Source organism: Carettochelys insculpta, chromosome 1 (assembly GCF_033958435.1).
Source record: "Carettochelys insculpta isolate YL-2023 chromosome 1, ASM3395843v1, whole genome shotgun sequence".
NCBI lineage: Eukaryota > Metazoa > Chordata > Testudines > Carettochelyidae > Carettochelys > Carettochelys insculpta.
This window is the reverse complement of record NC_134137.1, coordinates 116,249,030-116,267,138: the sequence shown is the minus strand read 5'-3', so window position 1 is coordinate 116,267,138 and position 18,109 is coordinate 116,249,030. Positions and strand designations below refer to the sequence as shown.

Below are 18,109 nucleotides of genomic sequence, written 5' to 3'. Positions count from 1 at the left end.
CCCAATGCCATTCAACAACCAAAAGTGGCAGCTGGCATATGGTGCAGCTACAGCCTCTACCCTACCTTGCATGCAGCGGCACATTTAAATAATGAAAAAACAAGTAGTTAGAGGAACAGACCTTTGGTTAGTGTTCACAGTTTGCATGAGGTAGACACGGATGTTGTGTGTTTGGTAAAGATACTAGTCTTCCCTGCTGTGAAACATATTCTAGTTGGCAATCACTGGAGGATCCTACTAACGATTTTTTGCATTTTCTGCATCTCAGCAGAACAGAAGGCCAAGGAATTGCTTGGTTTTGGTTTGCACATTTCAGAGAACAGCCACACGTTGATGCTCCCTGCCCCCACCCCTGCTGTCTCCCTGGGATGGCTTGAAAGCCCCTTCCATCTCTGCAATACTTCTGGAGAGAGCATCCTGCTCCATAGCATGTCCTCTGCTTTTTTGCATAAGACCATTCTCTGCCTCCTAGTCACCTGCCTTACTAGAAAGTCATTGATACTCAGGACAGCTTAAAGGGGATGCAGAGGGCATAACTGACCTGCTCAACTTCAGTGCTCTCCCTTCCCCTAGCACCCTCACCTCCTCTGACACCATAGATATGCCTCAAATGCACAAGCAAAATGTACAGACTAAAACATAATTCCAACTCACCCTTCTCCAAACTAATAATGCATAGCAGCAAATGGCATAGAGAGCAGACAGCAATCCCACAGCACAATTACAAGACATGTTCCTGCTAGACCAGCAGGTCCGGTAGCCTAGAAGAAGACCTAGCAATATTCTTCAGCCCCTGAACAATGCTGGTCATTGGGCCCAGCACCAATTTTTTCCCTGTTTCAAAATAAGCATTTATCCCATGAGTCTTACCCCTCTCACCTTGAGCATTTGCCCACCGAGAACACTGTCTCCTGGAAGCTCAAGACTTTTGAGGCCTATAAAACACCTGAACAATTTCCAAAGTCCTGTGGCACCTTACAGACAAACAGATTTTTTGGTGCATAAGCTTTCATGGGCAAAGACTCACTTCATCAGATGCTCCAAAAATACATTAGTCTATAAGATGCCACAGAACTTTTCTTTGTTTTTGTGGGTACATACTAACACGGCTACCCCTCTGATACTTGAAAAATGTGAATTGCTGCCCAGAACCCCCAGTGCAAGATGAAGCAGAGGAAAGACTTATGTGCTTTAAACATCGGTCAGACAGCTCATTATTTTTTGCACTTTTTGCCGTGTCGCACCTTCCACTTGGTATGCACTGTTGTTTTCGGCATAGGTTTGCTTTTTGCTGGTTAACTAGTAGACTTTTCAGGTAAATGAATTGCCAGACAAAAAAGATTGTTATATCACTATCTGTTCAATTCAGGTTTGTTAAGTTATTCTTTCATAAAAATAGCCATGTAAAATCCATTGTGGTCCCTAATGACTCATCACTGCATGTAACACATTGGCCATGTCTACACTAGCCAAAAACTTCAACATTGCCATGCAAATGGCCATTTTGCAGTTTACTAATGAAGCGCTGAAATACATATTCAGCAGCTCATTAGAATGCAGGTGGCTGTGGCACTTTGAAATTGACGTGACTTGTCCAGACGGGGCTCCTTTTCGAAAGGACCCCGCCTACTTTGAAGTCCCCTTATTCCCATCTACTCATAGGAATAAGGGGACTTCGAAGTAGGCAGGGTCCTTTCGAAAAGAAGCCCTGTCTGGACGAGCCACGTGGCAGCGAGCCGTGCCAATTTCGAAGTGCCACAGACGCCTGCATGCTAATGAGGAGTTGAATATGTATTTCAGTACTTCATTAGTAAACTTCGAAATGGCCATTTGCATGGCCATTTTGAAGTTTTTGGCTAATGTAGATGTAGCCATTATGATGGGGTCAACACCCATCTCTCATGAGGGCCCTCTTTGGTTGCATGTGCCTGCATTTTTATTCTTTGGTGATCCCCTTTTAGTAGTTCTCTAGCAGTTCTGTAGACCTGCCTGGGATTTTGCCTTTACATAATAACAGCCATGGAATGGGGCTGTATTCCCAGGGCTTCCCCCTTGGAGACACTATTCCCCTGTGGGCTTCCCAGGTGAAGTCCTCACTTAGACCAAACAGCCACTTATCATCCCTCGTGCTCTCCCAGTCTGTGCCTCCACTTAGCTTTCATTATGCTGCAGTGCCTTCAGGCAGCTGGGCATGCAGTCGTTCTCCTTCCACACCGCAGAGCAGTCAGCCCAACTGCTCTTACCAACTCTCTATGCTCTGTTCTGTCACTGCTTTTTATGTGACCGCCCGAGACTCTGACTGATTGTTTCCTGTGCAAATACTTTTAGCCTGCTTGGAGGACCTCTCCACTGCTCGCTTTCTCGGACAGGTGCAGCAGAATCCTTATAGCTAGAGCAGTGGGCCATTAGGCTCAGTCCACTCCCTCACATACCTAAAATCTTTTTTAAAAAAGGTAAAATAATGCATGTGGCTTCACAAAAGCATACAGACAACATCCTGCTTCTTCCACACGGAAGCAATACTGCACTTCTCAGTCTCTCTCAATCTCCTCCCCGCCTCCACATTTTAATGAAAGGATGTATGTGCATGGGTTCAAGAATAAGCCTCAAAATACAAAAATAGGCATCACTGACTATTCTCCTGGGTGTTAGCATTCTCTGAAGCAACATCTACACCACAGCGTGCTGTCGAAAGGCAGTTATCCTCTGAAAGACCATCTTTCGAAAAAGCGTGTCCACACACAAAAAGCAGATTGTCCTTTGGATCCACCCTTTCAAATGACTGGCCTGTTCTTTTGAAAGAGAGCTTCCACACAGCCCCAGGCACCCTTTCAAAGAGTGCACGATCTCTTAAAAACACCCCTTTTTCGATTTTCCTTTCAAAAAGACCCTACCAGTGTAGATGCAGCTTAAGAGATGCCTCGCTGGCTCCTCAGGTGTGGTTCACTGTCCCATGTAGGAGCAACTAGACCACTTATAGAAAGAAAGGAGTTTCCTGTACAGCCTTAGCTGAGAAACACTGGCTTTTAATTCAAATTGTAGAGGTTCCTACATTAAGCTCCAAGGTCCCAGATTCCAGTCCACTTGCAGGTGGTTACACTTGAACTGCTAAGCAAGCAAGTCAGCCACCCTCAGTCTTTTCTCTGTCATTAACAGCTTTCCTCCTTGCTTTGACAATACAGTATAGAACATTGCAGGCAGCTATTATACTCCGGATGTTTCTTTTCTGCTGCTTTCAAATATTCCTTAGCCATGCCAGCTGCTTTTCAAACAGCCAAATACACACTTGACATCCATGAGGCAAGAGCACTGGGGATGGCTAAAATACTCCTTTCTTCTGTCCCAGTGGCCTGGTACATCTTCATTAATCAGAGCATCAGAGGAGACACAGAATAACCTGACCAAACTCCACATCCTTAATGTCCATAGAGGTTCAGAGGGGTGAGGTAGGGGAAACAGTCCTTTCACTATTAATTTAAATAGACCTGAGTTCTGAGAGCTCCTCAGGTGGACTCACTTCTCTGTTGGGTATGGAACACCACATGTTGGTATGTTATTACTGCAGGTCTAGGGAAAGCTTTGTACAGATCTCAAAAAAGTATCCCTTCCCAACTTGACAGTCTCTTGATGCTAATGGTTGTCTCCTACCATTCCACATGGGTTTTCTGGGCCCATAAATAGCACTTCAAATTGTGTCAGTAATCCAGGAACCTGTCTTCTTCCAACAGTGTAACATCTTCATCCTGCTGCAATAGTTTCACAGCACTCTTCTGCTGCAGGAGAAGCAGGGCATGTGGTCCTTGAATATTCTCCTGCAACTGCCCCATCTGCTCCATACAGCAGCAGGCAAAGGCCAACTCCCAATCAGTCTAGATCTGAATGTTAAGCCCAACCAGTCTCTATCTATCCGTGATCGCCCTGTGCATTTCTGAGTCCGTGGTGGCAGCATTTTGAAAACAGTGCTAGCCCTCTCAGAAAGGAAGCATGGAGCAGGGACAGGTTATTTTTTCCATAAATGGAATTCATGTGGCTTCTGCTTTGTATCCCACATTTCACAAGGAAAACAATCCATAATGCACATTCCTCAGCCACATGAGGAAGGACCATGGGAAAACTCTGACTGAGAACTTCATACCTTAAGTTCCCATAAACCACTGCCATATATTCACATGATGAAAACTGAAAGTGAAACAAGTATCCCTTGTGCATGCTACTGATATAACTTGCATATTGTGAGCTCCCCGCTCCCTGTGCCGACACACCCTAACTCACTGATTCTGTATGGTCTCTGTCAAATTAGGGGGAAAAAAAACAGTGGTTTTTTTTGTGCCAATACTTTCCAGTACTTAATACAGGCATCTCAGGAACTCAAGCCATGGGACTGGTTGGGGCAAGGTGTAGGTGGGGAGCCAGCTGAGTACCGGCTCCTTTTTTTTTTTTAAAACAAAAAATCACTGGAAAAAATCATAGCCACTTAGCCACTACAAAGGGAAAACTGTTTCCTATTGCTAAAAGAAATTTAGGTTTTTTTTGTTTGTTTATCAGACATTTGATAATACTAAAAAGTTATCTTGACACATTGTACTGTCAACATAATAATTTTCCCACTTCTTTTGCAAGAGGGCCAAAAATATATGTGTTTTTCAGTTTCTGCTATTGCACTGCATGGTAGCCTCAGGGGGTATTTGTTCAGCAAACGCTGCTTGTATACCATCTAGTCTAATAAATGGAATGTTTAGAAAGAAAGAAGTAAGATATGACACTAAGAAGACCTGGAAAATAGAGAAAGCACATGGATACACAGCTCAGAAAAGAGGAGAGGTCCTTTGGGTAGCTCGGAATACATGGTAAAAGGCACTATCCTTACAATGTAAACAAAACCAGGCAGTTGAGGATTACTTTAGCAAAGGTAGTCCTTCAAATTCTTTAGACCAGTGGTTTTCAAACTTGTTTTGGTGAATCCTTCTACCCTGCAAGTCTCTGAGTGTCAGCCCCCCCTACATTAAAAATGGGGGAGGAGGGAATTTAATTTAATTTAATTTAATGTGGTCTGGGAACTCTCAGTCCCATGAAACTACCAGCTTGCAACCCCCTGTAACCAACCCATGACCCCCATTCTGAGACCCCCCCACTGCCTTAGATCAAACTAAGAAGAGAGCTAACAGTGAGACCTGGAGAGCATGCCAATAGAGGGATAGCATAGATGTAACTTGCCATGGAAGGAACAGTACAATAGAGAAAAAAGGCGAGTTGGAAGCTGTTCCAAAAGAAATAATACAACTATGAGGAAGACATTGATTCAAGTTACAAATTAGGGAAAAACAGAGCCATGTGGATTACTCAGTAAATACAAAAGTAGATATTCTGTCTATTCATACATATTGTTTATGAAATACTGCTCAAATAACGTCTTTCTACAACTCCTTCAGGGTCCTCAGCTTTCTAATTCTGCTTTTCTTTTTGGGTATAACAGCAGGAAGTGGAACTGTGGTACCAAATTCCAAATCCAATTAGTTGGCTCACCAGTTAGAACACCTACCAAATATTTCTGTGTGTTTTGTTACAAATTACATGTAAAGTGTACTCACTCTGCAACTAAATCAGCAGCAATTAGATCATCTCTGTAACAGTGATTCTAGAAAGAAGTCATGGTAGTATTAAAACATCTACTGTATTCTCTTTCAAATCAGGAAGAAAGGCAGTTTCTGGGTTTAGACAAAGTTTTGGTCTTGGACCATGCTGGAATGTCAGTACTTCTTGCTGTGGGAATATTTCCAGCTGGAAAATCCTTGGTGCATATCACTCAGGCTTAGCTGTTCACGTCTCTGCTAATTTCAATTACTTTATAAATTCTGCTCCCGGATAGTGAATGTGTGGGAGCTTTGATTTGTAATGAACTTTGTTTACATGCTTTAGAAGCAGGGTGTTAAAATCCAGCTGGTATATCTCTTCATGGAATAGTGCTTGCATGCCACAAAGGAAAGGGTTTCTACAATGATTACAGTATGCCAGTCCTAGGAAACACGCGGTCTTCAGAAAACACCTCCTTCTCCAGGTATGTCAATTTTATAGAGACTCATGACTAATGTAGATATAATTAAGATATAAGGAACGGATGTGTCTACTGATACATTATAAATCATATAGACAAAGACAGATAACTGTGAATCTTTCTTTAGCAAATCAAGTAATTTTAACCCTGGTCTTCCCTAATGCAGTCTGTGCCAAATACTGCACGTGAAGAGAATATCTTCATAAGGAATGATTGTGTGTGAATAAGTAGCAGTAGTAAGTCCTTTCCACCACTACATCTTGGAGCATAGGCTATTGATGACCATTCACTAGCATCCCCTGTCTTGGATGATCTTTTCCAATTTTGACCACGTTTACCCTGACTTTTTAGTGTTTGCCTTCAGGGCTCCATGCCTTGGGCACCCTCCTTTCCTTTTTCCTTGTGGGCTCCAACTCAAGGCTTGTCTTGTGATGGTGGTGGTTGGTGTTCTGAGAGTATGTCCAATCCATTGTTAATAAATACTACTACAGAAATTATTTTTAAACTTGTGCCTGTAAAAAGAATGACGTCCTTCAAAGAAATTATTCTCTCCTCCACTCTACACTTCTGGGGGGTGGGAGGTAGCCAGGAGGGAGGTTTCATTGTCTTTTGCTAGCAAATTCAGAAAGTTTTCCATTTATTCAGAACACACCAAATATGAAACTTGATCATGTACAGTCTTATGAAATCTTGCACAAGTGAAACACACAGACAGGCAGGCTTATGTACAGAGCCAATGTGAACAGGTTTTATGCAGGTGAATTACACTTGCAAAACAAATTACACACACAGCAGTCAGAACACTTGGTAGTCTTATGACCCCTTTCACAACTGCCACTGCAGTCCCTGGACAGGAAAAAAGGGCCACATTCCTTGTGCATCCCTTTGCAGCCATTTGGCTACTAAATCTGAATGTCAATGGCTACGTCTACACGTGAAGCCAACATCGAAATAGCTTATTTCGATGTAGCAACATCGCTACATCGCTATGTAGCAAATAGGCTATTTCGATGAATAACATCTACACGTCCTCCAGGGCTGGCAACGTCGATGTTCAACTTCGACGTTGCGCGGCACCACATCAAAATAGGCGCTGCGAGGGTACGTCTACACGCCAAAGTAGCACACATCGAAATAAGGGTGCCAGGCACAGCTGCAGACAGGATCACAGGGCGGACTCAACAGCAAGCCGCTCCCTTAAAGGGCCCCTCCCAGACACAGTTGCACTAAACAACACAAGATACACAGAGCAGACAACGGGTTGCAGACCCTGTGCCTGCAGCATGGATCCCCAGCTGCCGCAGCAGCAGCCAGAAGCCCTGGGCTAAGGGCTGCTGCCCACGGTGACCATAGAGCCCCGCAGGGGCTGGAGAGAGAGCGTCTCTCAACCCCCCAGCTGATGGCCGCCATGGAGGACCCAGCAATTTCGACGTTGCGGGACGCGGATCATCTACACAGTCCCTACTTCGATGTTGAACGTCGAAGTAGGGCGCTATTCCGATCCCCTCATGAGGTTAGCGACTTTGACGTCTCACCGCCTAACGTCGAAGTTAACTTCAAAATAGCGCCTGACGCGTGTAGCCACGACGGGCGCTATTTCGAAGTTAGTGCCGCTACTTCGAAGTAGCGTGCACGTGTAGACACAGCTAATGTGGATCATAGAATCACAGGGCTGGAAGGGACCTCAGGAGGTCATCTAGTCCAGCCCTTGCTTCAAGCAGGATCAACCCCAACTAAGTCATCCCAGCCAGGATCTTGTCAAGCCAGGACTTAAAAGCCTCCAGGGATGGAGAATCCACCACCTATCTAGGCAATGCATTCCAATGCTTCACCACCCTCCTGATGAAGTATCAGAGGGGTAGCCGTGTTAGTCTGGATCTGTAGAGCAACGAAGGGTCCTGTGGCACCTTATAGACTAACAGAAAAGTTTAGAGCATGAGCTTTCGTGAGTTAACTCACTTCTGCATCTGAAGAAGCAGCATCTGAAGAAGTGAGTTAACTCACGAAAGCTCATGCTCTAAACTTTTCTGTTAGTCTATAAGGTGCCACAGGACCCTTCGTTGCCCTCCTGATGAAGTAGTTTTTCCTAATATCCAACCTAATCCCCTCCTTCTGTAACTTCAGACTATTACTCCTTGTTCTGCCATCTGTCACTACTGAGAACAGTTTCTCTCCATCTTCTTTAGAGCTCCTCTTCAGGAAGTTGAAGGCTGTTATTAAATCACCCCAAGTCTTCTTTTCTGTAAACTAAACAAGCCCAAATCCCTCAGCCATTCCTCATAGGTCATGTGCTCCAGCCCCTTAATCATTTTTGTTGCCCTCTGCTGAACCTGCTCCAGCACATCCACATCCTTTTTATGCTGGGGAGCCCAAAACTGGACACAATATTTTAGATGTGGCCTCACCAGTGCCAAATGGACGGGAACAACCACTTCTCTAGATCTGCTCGCAGTGCTCCTCCTAACGCACCCTAATATGCCGTTAGCTTTCTTGGGTACAAGGGAACACTCTTTATTCATCTCCAGCCTTTCATCCACCATAACCCCTAGGTCCCTTTCCACTGTACTGCTGCTTAGCCAGTCGGTCCCCAGCCTATAACGATGATTGGGATTCTTCCATCCCAAGTGCAGGACTCTACACTTCTCCTTGTTGAGCTGCATCAGATTTCTTTTGGCCCACGGGCAACACTTACAAGCCTTGCCCCGGTCCACATTTAACCACCTGTTTCATGTTGTCTTATTCACAACTAGCACAAATCTCACTTCCAGTACATGGGTGGTACAAAAAGTCACCCAGTGCTCTTCAGGATACAGGGGGATAATATGTTTTCTGCTCTACTGAGAGCTTTTATATTGGTGAGTAAATTTCTCTCTATATCCAACCGCATAAATAATCAATGTTCGGTCTTCACAGTCTTTAACCCCTGGTTTGTTAAATATTATAAATGTTAATAGTCAGATTTTTTCTTTTAATAATCAGCTGCCACTACACGCCTGAAAGAAACTATCAATCTGTTACCAGGGCTTTTGCTGGAAGATATCTTCCGACAATGACCTCTGGCAACAGATGGCTATAGTGTAACTGTAGCCTCTATGTTTAGTAAGGTGCTTCTTCTAAATATCAAATTAACTTCCTTCAGTTCCTTTCCAAGAACTCTGTATAACTGGCAGAACAAAGCAAAGCCCTACACTCATCTTGACAGAATTGCACTACGACCAGAAACAACAATAATTTTTTAAATCTGCTTCTGCTCAGTACCAAAAATTTTAAGGAATAATCTTGGCTTCAGTGAGGGAAAAACCTGCTGATTTTTGTGAAAATGAACACCAGAATGGAAACATAAATGGAGGACACACAGAGCCCTGGTAGCTGCTTACAGACCTAGCTACTTCAACCAGCTCCATTGTCTTCAAATTAAGTAACTGCTTGACATTACTCATCAGCTCCTTCCAGCACAACTTGACGCGGGCTTCTCCACTGCCTCAGTGGAGTTTAAAACATTGACTCTGAATGACTTGGGTGTGGGGAGAGAAATAGGGGCACACAGAATGGCACATGGCAGAGGAAGAAATGGGAGGAGATATGAAGGCCTGGAATGGGAGGAGGAAATAAGGGGAAATGAGGAAAGAGGAAATACAGGCCCGTGTATAACGGAGGATGTTTGTGTGGGAGGGTTCATAGGGACACAGGGAAGAATGCAAGGTGCATCCAGTGCGTACAAGACAACCAGTCTATGAAAGCAATGACAATCACGACCCTCTATTAGCAATCGTTCAAAACTATGATTATTCGTGGCTGCAGGAAATACACATAATCAATAGAATGTTAGCCCTATAATCATGTAGAAGACAAATTTAAAAATTCTGCATCAAAATGTATTTTTTAGCATCATGGCTTAGGAAGAACAGGCTAGTAGCTAGTGTCTGATATGCAAACAGCATTACTGAATGCACCTAGTTAACAAAACAAAAATGTGCACTGAAAGAGCTTAAGATCTATTCTTCTAGCGTTATCATGCACCTTGTTTAAACAAAATGTATACAGATATGGCCGTCAGGTATGGCTGACCTGAACATGTTTGATTCAATCAAATTTTGTCAAAATATGCTGATTTTATGGCGTTTTCATTGTGAAGGTTGAGTGCGAGTGAATATACTTGCCATGGAGATCCAGGTTCAACTCCCTGCTCTGCCTGATGCTGTAGAGAGGTTTGCATCTACATCCCTCTGAATTAGGAAGAACAGACCAGAGGCCTCAAACATCTGAACAGAGAGTCGGATACCCTTTTTGAAAGATTTTGGTTTTGTTCCAACATGAACTGAAAACAAACTTCAAAACCTCCTAGTTGCTGCAGAACAAAACTTTCACCCTCCAGCCATCTCAGCTCTTGTGTCCACCTTCAAGAGAGGCAAACTTGAATTCTGTTGTCCTGACTATGGGGTGAGGAGATGCCTGACTAGAACAAGCAGGTATAACCTCTGAAGCTTAGTGTATGTTTGAGTCTTTACTGCATGAGGTGAGAAACACATGACTTTTAGCCAAAGCTGTAGTGGACTTATCAATCTTAAATGGTATTAGGGTTGCCAGATATCCAGTTTTCAACCAGAACACCTATTTCAAAGGGGATCCTGGGACTCCAGCCAGCACTACCAATTGGGTTGTTGAATGTATGGTTGGTGGTGCTGTGGAGCTACGGCAGGGTAGTCGTTACTTGTCCTAGCTCTGCACTGCATCCAAGGACAGCTCACTTATATTGATCACTGAAGTACTCTGAAAGAGAAACAGGAACGTATAATGCAGCCTGTGTGTTTGTTAACTTAAGTTCACACAAATTAACATATTTAGTTGAAAGCCTTAAATCATTTCTTAAAATTGCTTGCACGGAGTCTGAATTTCATGCATAGACATGTATGTTTGCATCAACATAATCTTGTCTTGGGTTCAGCCATCTCAGCCTGTCTTAACCTTGAAGCTATAGCTACGCTATATTCCCCTTTCAGAAGGAGAATACAAATTCGTCCAAGTGGGAAAAAAAGCATATGAAGCACAGTTTTACAAATGTTCTGCTTCATTTGCATAATTGCATAGGATCTCGCTTCTGGAAGAGCTGTTTTCAAAAACCAAAAAAGACGTGTAGATGGGGTTCATTCAAAAGGAAACCCCACTTTCAAAAGAATACTTCTTCCTCATTTTTTTCAGAAAGAAGCATGCTTTCAAAAGCGGGGTTTCCTTTTGAATGAATCCCTTCTACCCAGCTGTTTTGGCTTTCGAAAATAGCTCTTCTGGAAGCGAGATCCCATGCAATTATGCAAATGAAGCATGAGATTTGTAAATCTGTGCTTCGTTTGCATTTCCGATCTGCCGCCTTTGCATTCCGTTTCCGACAGGGAAATGTAGTATAACTGCGGCCAATATGTCTTTGAAAGATGCATTGATATCTTCTGAAAAAAAATAGAAAGGAAAGAGAGAGTGCAAGACAGAAAAAACATAGAAACTGAAAAGTGGTTCTCTTGCTTGGGGAAATCAATAGAATTTAATTTGAGGTAAATGCTGACACTGTATCTGAGGCTCATCATGTGTGCAGAAAGAAAAGACCAAAGGAAACCAAGTGATTTATACCTGTATAAAACATTCTCTAGAAGATTTCCTGACCCTAAATGAAAGATTCCAACTGCTTGACAAGGAAAAGATAAATTCTCAGAATAACCCTGCTCTAGATATAGTTTGAAGTATTCAACAATTCCTACCACAGTGAGTTCAGTTCAGTGAAAAATATCTTAGAACATGTTCACAGAAGCTCTGAAATTGAATTGGGAAAAAACTGTGTCTTGTTATGCAAGCATATGGCAGTGTGGAAACAGGACTGTATTTTTCATTAATTTTTCCACTGAGTTAGGCTTATTGTTACAATGTTGAAATGTGATAATTTAATGGTCTGTGTACATTCATTTCAGTATAGAGGTTAGCGTGGAGTAAAACTAGAGAAAATGAAACTACAAGTCACAGTGGAATAGGATATAATTGTATTCATAATAAAATTAAACGTGAGCAGGTAACAACACAGCAATCTGTACTATCAGAAGTCAGTGAAAGAAATACAATCTATGCTGTGTACCAAAAGGCATGTTGACTATGAGGAAGTTCAATTCAACTGCTCAGGCTAATTAATTGAAATTAATTAAAGATATTTAGATGCAAATATACAGGAATCAATACTTAATCCAAGATAACGGTTATAGCAAATATGCAGCAGTGAGGGGAGAAGTATTTAAAGGATTGCTATTTCATGGATAAACCTTTGAGAAGTAATTAGGAATTCCTGAAAAAAAGGGGAGCTAGACAAGCTGGCTTAACATGTTGGCTGTGTCTACACTGGCACAAAATTTCAAAGATAACTAATGAGGCACTGAAGTGCAAGCAAGATGAGTTAAAGTTCTCCTTCCCATGGAATCAAAGCCACAGGTGCATTAGACCTGTTGGCATGCATTGCACCATACTTTTACTATTCCTGTATCCTGATTGAACTTCGGGGACCAAAAATAGCATCTTTTGACAGCTTTTAGTGTAAACTATTTGACAAAGGTTTCATGAACTATTTCAACAACCTGGCTTGTTTAGTAATAAGATATTATGTGTTGAAGCTCTCTCTTTTTAGTCTGGCACTCTTGGGACCTGACTGGTGCCAAACGAGAGAATTTGCCAGACCAGGGGAGGTCAATATTGTCTCGCAGCATTACCAACACTTCCACTGCTTTCTGGGCTCTAAGAAGACATATTTGGGTAATTTAGAGTGAAATAACAGCACTTAAGGCCAGGACTGGTGGCTGTAAACAAACTTTATGGGACTGTGGGAAACTTGGCCACACCCATGATAAATGATCATCCAGCTAACTAAAATCATTCCAGATTATAAATGCTGCCGGACAGGAGAGTACCAGAGCAGTGAGGTTCAACCTGTACTTCAAAGCTTCTTTCTTCTTCTAATCTAACAGCATTTATTCTTTTTCAGCTCAAGATTTTTAATGGGGTTCATGGTCTTTTTAATATGTTATCACTGTCAACGTCTTCACCTAAAGAAGCTCATGGAATTTTTTCTCATTCTAAATTTCAAACCATATGATGCTTACTTGTAAAGAAAAGGATGGTTAACTAGCAGCAGCTTTACTTTATGAAGGCTTTATAAATAACAGCAATTGCTTTTTCACTCCTGTCTGGCATGTTATATGTTACTCCTAAGCACAGGCCCACCTGTAGTGGATGAGAGGGGGAGCAAAGGGGACAATTATCCCATAGCCCAGCAATTTCAAAAGGACTGGGGCTCCAGCCACCACCATGGCCTTCTCTGGGTAGCTCTCAGGGCTTCCTAGAGCAGGAAGAGGTCTGGTGCTGTGTGCTCCTGGCAGTGCTGAGGGCTGGCTGCCCCAGCCCTGCCCCTTCCACCTGACCTCCCATCCCTTCTGAGTGTGAAGCCAGACCCTCTTACACCTTGCCCAGGAACCCAGCAAATATTTTAGCTCTCCTGCCTAAACATAAGACTTTGTTTACAAAGAGAGCTCTGGTTGAAAACATACTTGAGTGGAGACCGGTTATTATTCTGAAATAACAGTATACTTTCTTTACAAAAAATAATCTCCTAAAAATGGCTGGAAATGATCAAACCATTGCTTTGGTTTTTTTTAACCCAATAAACACTTGATCATTCATTATCACATTACCATCCTCACAAGATCTATAAATCTGCTCTCCTAAGGCTTTGCAAACATGTAAGTCGGGGTCACAATAAATATCATTTCTGTTCATTCCTTCTGAAGCCCATGGCATTGGCCACCTTGGGGAGACAGGATTCTGGACTAGAGGGACCTTTTATCTGAATCACTATGGTTGTTCTTATGTTCTGAGATTAAATTTAGTGTCAAAAATATATATAAAAATGTACAGCAGACGAAACCATTTTAACTGAGGTAAGGGTCTGAGCAGATATGGGACACAAAATTATCTGCAACTCAGATCTTTCCCAAAGTGAGCCTGATTTGTAAGTTCTGTTCGTGTTGTGAACCCAAGATGAGAGAACTCACACAGAAAAAAAAATTGAGAAAGGCTTTGGAAAATCCTTCTAGGCAACTGGTCTCCTTCCTCAAATGATCTGTTCCACCAAAGCTGGGCTCACAAATATACCTTGAAAAAACCTCATGGCTCCTTTATTTTCCAACACTAGGGGGCTCTATAGCCTTCTGTACCTTCCTCCACTGCTAGGGAACTATTTATTAGTGAGTATAGAGCAGGCTGGCAATTCCTCTATTTTCTGTCTTTGGGAGAAGAATGTGTTAAGCACAGACACTAGTCCCCATATAATGAATGTCCACTGGAAGGGCTAGGAAGCAGTCTTACCTACCCCCATATGACAAGGAAATGGAAACCTTAATTTCCTGTCTGCACCTTCTCTACACTAAATACATGACCATACTAGCTTGCAGTAGCTTGGGGGTTGGTGGTTCCCATAATCATTTTGCCTGGCATCCTCAATACAGAAGACGGGATAGGAGCTAGGTGGCACACCAGACAAGGTAGAGGACTAAAGAAGTAACAGAAGGATGAAAGGGTAAAGATTATTTAACTATGTGACAATACATAATATAGTCCAAGGGTCTTGTCAGGTGTAATAAAGGAAGAGCTCAAATGTTCCCATTGAGGTTTTAGTGTTTGAAAGTTTAACTGTTATGTAAACCTGCAGTGGCTGGTTTACTGACAGTCTTTCTTGAACTGTCCTACAGTTCTCAGACATCACTGTGAAGAACACTGCAGCATTTCCATGCAGAGATTTAGTCCTGAATTATTCAATTCTATCATGTTAGGAAAAAAAATCTAGGTCACTGTGAACAGCATAATAAAGGTGCTCATTCAAGGTCACAGCAGAGTGGCCCCAAAAGTGAATTGAGCCATAGAAAATGATTCAATATACAGTAAACCCTTGAAATGCATGATTTCGAGTTGTGCTTAAGTCACGTTAATGAGAGTTGAGCGCAACTCAAAATCCTGCTCCTCCCCAGCCCTGCCTCAACTGCCCCACAGCCCTGCTCACCACCCATGCTCAGCTCTGGCTCAACCCCCTCCTGCCCCATCCTGGTTCAACCCCCCCTGCCCTGGTTAAAATCCCCCACTCCCACGCCGGTTCAAACCCTCGGTGCATGATCCCGGTTAAAATCCTCCCAGCCCTGGTTCAACCACCCCATGGCCTGATTCACCACACGAGCATGGCTCTGGCTCACCACCCCCATGCGTGGCTCTAGCTCAAACCACGCCCCTACCTGCACCCCCGTTCAACTGCAAATGGCCCCAGCTCAACTACACCCACCCCGCAATCCACTGCAGCCCTAACTCACCCCAGGCTTAACTCCCCTGTCCTACTCCCACGGCCCCAGCCCACCGCCAGGCTTAACCCTCCCCAACTGACCCCCCAGCCCCCTCACTTATCTTGCAAAGGAACCTGGAGCTCCAGGTGCTCCTGCTGCTTCCCTGGCTGCAGGACATGCATTCTGCCGGGGAAAAAAGCCGCCTCCCAACTTACACAAAATTCAAGTTACGTGAGGGTGCCTGGGAACGCAACCCTCGCATAAATTGAGGCACTACTGTACATTCAAATCTTATATCAATTGTTAATGTTTCCTAATTTTGAACATGTAATTCAGTTTTAGTCTCTAGGGCTACATCTACCCTAACACAAATCTTCAAAATGGCCTATCTGCTGATAGGAATAAGGGGATTTCGAAGTTCCTGGGGTGCTTTCAAAATGGACCCCTGTCTGAACGAGCTGAACGGGAGTGAAACACAGCAATTTCGAAGAGCCATGGCCGGCAGCATGCTAATGAGGTGCTGAATATGCATTTCAGCACCTCATTAGTAATCTTCGAAATGGCCATTTGCATTTGCATTTGCATGGCCCTTTCGAAGATTTGTGCTAGTGTGGGCACGACCTATATGTAAAAAATAAAAAATTGATTAGGTGTGGAAAAGATTAAACAGACATACTAGATGAACCTCTCTAGTCTGGCACACTCTCATTCAGCAACATCCATAATCTGGCATGATTTTAGTTCATGGATGACCACTTATCATAGGTGTAACCAAGTTTCCTGTGGTCCCATAAAGTTTGTTTACAGACACGAGTCCTGGCTCTGAGTGTTCTGTTCTGTAATTTAGCTGTAGTTTACCCCAAATTTCTTCTTAGAGCCCAGTAAGCAGTGTAAGTGTTGGTAATACTGCTAGACAATACTGACATCCCATGGTCTGGCAAATTCTCTGGTTAGGCAGTGGTCAGGTCCCAAGGGTGCCGGACTAAAGTGTTTCAAGATGTGGAAAAAAAGCAATTAATAAGAGAATAGAGCCTTCCAAGTTTCCGTAATCCATAACACACAGTGAAAATGAAATAAAAAAAACCATATATGTAAAAATTAAAAATACTTTTCAAATTCAATTATTAAATTAATTAAATTTAAAATTAAATTAAAGTTAACTGGTGGAACTCATTGCTGCATCACATTACGGAGTAAAACAGCTTATTAGGATTCAAAGCAATATTGAACATCAGAATGGCCATACTGGGTCAGAACAAAGGTCCATCTAGCCCAATAGCATGTCGTCCAATGGTGGCCAATGGTAGATGCCCCAGAGGGAGTGAGCAGAACAGGTAATCATCAAAGTGATATCTCTCTCATCATTCATTTCCAGCCTCTGACACCTAGGGACACCATTCCTATCCATCTTGGCTGACAACCATTAATGAACCTAACCTCCTTGAATGTATCTAGCTCTTTTTTGAATCTGTTAAAGTTCTGGTCTTCACAAGATCCTCTGGCAAGGAGTTCCACAGGCCTACCGAGCACTTCATGAAGAAAATCTTCCTTCTGTTATTTTTAAACCTCCTACCGATTAATTTAATTTGGTGGCCCCCTCGTTCTTAAGTTATAGGAACAAGTAAATCACTTTTTTGCACAGTGGTATTGAGTTTATAGACCTCAATCATATCCCCTCATAGTCTCCTTTTTATTTACGCTGAAAAGTCCCAGTATTTTTAATCTTCATTTGGCATGCATCCTGGCAACCTGTTACATTGCTTCATTGATAAGAATAGCATTTGTAATCAAAAACAGTGAGGACAGAATTTTATGGGCTGTCAAACATTGTATCTCAAGGCATATGATTGGATGTGGTCAAGGTGATATTTTACCATGGTAGAGTACTGAACGCTTCTGATGTTTTGTAAAGATATAAGGTTTCCTTCTAAAACATCCATCATTGTCCTTTATCAAAGACAATGGAACTAGAAGACCCCCATCCATCTGTTCTCATATCTTCCTACAATACAGAGTGGAAGAAGAATTTGAGGTAACAGGTCTGTGTTGGTTGAATACAGGCAAATGTCAGACTGAGTTATGCGTATACCTTTCAAAAGATGAGAAAATCATAACCTCAGAACATAATGGACTTCTATGTGCACAGCAATGTTGTTTAAAGGATTAACTGAGTATGTTGTGACTAAACTACCATATTTTAGGGTCTTTGCTTTTCTTATTTCTACATTGAACTGACTCATCCATTCAGATTCTAGGCTGCTATGAAATTAGTTTGTCACCTCCTGGAATGATATTGCTGTTCTTGTTATAAACACAAATGGTAATAAGCAAGTAACAAACCAGAAAAAAATGTGTTTGTGGACCGATTATAAAAGAGCAGTATGCTGCTCACCCAGAGATTTATCACTCAGACATGACTTTTAAACAAAACTAACCACTAACATGTATTACAGTGCCCATTCCAGGAGGGCAGAGGAATAAAAGTTACATTTTAACATTTATTCTGCTCATTCTCAGAAATGCCAATAGATCTGGGGCTTCTATAAGGTGGGTGCATAATTGGCTGCATAAGAATTCGCAGCGAGTTAATGGTTCATTGTCATGCTGGACAGTGTTTGGTCCTGCCATGAGGGCAAAGCATTGGACTCAGTGACCTCTCAAGGTCCCTTGCAGTTCTAGTGTTCTATGATTCTATGATTTTATTGCC

General features: G+C 42.6%; 1 protein-coding gene across 1 annotated transcript in view; it reads right to left on the bottom strand.

The window, feature by feature from the left end:
* MYO16 (myosin XVI) overlaps positions 1-18,109 on the bottom strand; it is a 622,320-nt gene that overhangs the window by 345,797 nt on the left and 258,414 nt on the right. The gene's annotated exons all lie outside the window — the stretch shown is intronic.